The following is a 1,600-nucleotide window of genomic DNA, read 5'->3' on the forward strand; positions in this document are numbered from 1 at the left end:
CAGGCAGCGCCTGATCCAGCAGGCAGCCAGGCCTAGCGGCTAGATCTGGAAAGAATAAAAGTGATTGATGGCCTTCCTATTAGTCCGGGCTAGATTTAGAAAGGAATAGGAGTGATTAGTGATTGATGGCTTTCCTTTATTAGTCCGGGCTAGATTTAGAAGGGAATAAGAGTGATTAGTGATTGATGGCTTTCCTTTAATAATCCGGGCTAGATTTAGAAGGGAATAAGAGTGATTAGTGGCTTCCTTTAGTAGCCCTGGCCTATGGCCTTATATACCCCCTGTAAGCACCCATGATGAGGACAAGAAAGTTGTATCTCAGTCTCCTACCTCTCTCTAATCGGCAACAGGGGGCATAACCCGTTGACGAAGACCGCCGTTCCTGGGGGCATAACCCGGTCGGCAACACGGACGGCGGCTACGACCTTCGGAGCCGCGGTCCTCCTACCCTCGGGCCCGACGCCCTTGACATCCAAACAAGTGTAGCTTATGGTTCCAGCACATTACTGACCTATTATGCTTCCAGCACATTACCAGCAACAGGATTATTGGAAATTTCTGACCTATTATGATTGAATTTGGATACATTTTCCCTTTTCCTCATTCTGACGTAACTAGAGTCCATATGCATAGATTACATCATTTTTGCAAACTGCAAGCTTATACTAGATATACCTGTAGTACTTTGAGGACATAATTTGGTTTTGTAACGTAACCGGTTCCAGGAAACAATGATGCCATAGAAAGTATTGATGCTTACTAAGCAGGGTTGTCATAATTAACTTGCAAATAGCGAAATATTGTTTGCATAAGATGTCAATGGAGCCAAAATGCCTTCAAATTTGTAAACAGCGAGTTCTTTATTAGTACAGTTTCTTGTGCTAGTTGATCTGATTACTTATTGTTTAAAATGTGTTGCTCTAAGTGGTGCTGGAATATTATGCAGGATGTTCCACCACTGCATCTAACTGAAATTGTGACATATCTGGTTCGGCAATCTGGGCCATTTTTAGATCAACTTGGCATACAGAGAGGTTTGAAACATCATTGTTTGTTTGGAATCTCCAGTCTTGGTACTTGTTGCTGACCATCTTATTCTTACTAATGTTATGGTGCAGACCTTTGTGACAAACTAGTGGAGATGTTATGCAGTAAACGAAATGGTCGGCTCATGTATCATTCTCTTTCACAGGACAGACCCTTAGCTGAGAACATATCTGACGAGCTTGATCTAAGAATAGCTAGGGTATTAGAAAGTACTGGTTATCACACAGATGAAGGTTTTTGGAATGACCCTGCAAAGTACAAGATCTCAGACAACAGACAGTATGTTGCTATTGTCACCACAGCAAGCCTTCCATGGATGACAGGAACAACAATCAATCCATTGTTTCGTGCTGCATATCTGGCAAGAAGTGCAAAGCAAAAGGTGACATTGGTGGTCCCATGGCTCTCTAAGTCAGATCAAGAATTGGTTTACCCAAATAACATCACCTTCAGTTCGCCAGAAGAGCAAGAAACTTATATAAGGACACATAGTTGGAATAAGCTGAATTCATTAAACTGGGAACACATAGTTGAAGATACATCATGAACTACA

At 42.1% G+C, this 1,600-nt stretch overlaps 1 long non-coding RNA gene across 1 annotated transcript; it reads left to right on the top strand.

Moving 5' to 3' along the window:
- Window positions 1-926: 926 nt before the first annotated feature.
- On the top strand, window positions 927-1,303 carry LOC103649822 (uncharacterized). Its single transcript, XR_563729.2, has 2 exons — window positions 927-1,034; window positions 1,119-1,303. It is a non-coding gene; the product is annotated as an uncharacterized lncRNA (long non-coding RNA).
- Window positions 1,304-1,600: the final 297 nt, after the last annotated feature.

The sequence above is a fragment of the Zea mays genome, chromosome 3 (assembly GCF_902167145.1).
Source record: "Zea mays cultivar B73 chromosome 3, Zm-B73-REFERENCE-NAM-5.0, whole genome shotgun sequence".
Classification (NCBI taxonomy): domain Eukaryota; kingdom Viridiplantae; phylum Streptophyta; class Magnoliopsida; order Poales; family Poaceae; genus Zea; species Zea mays.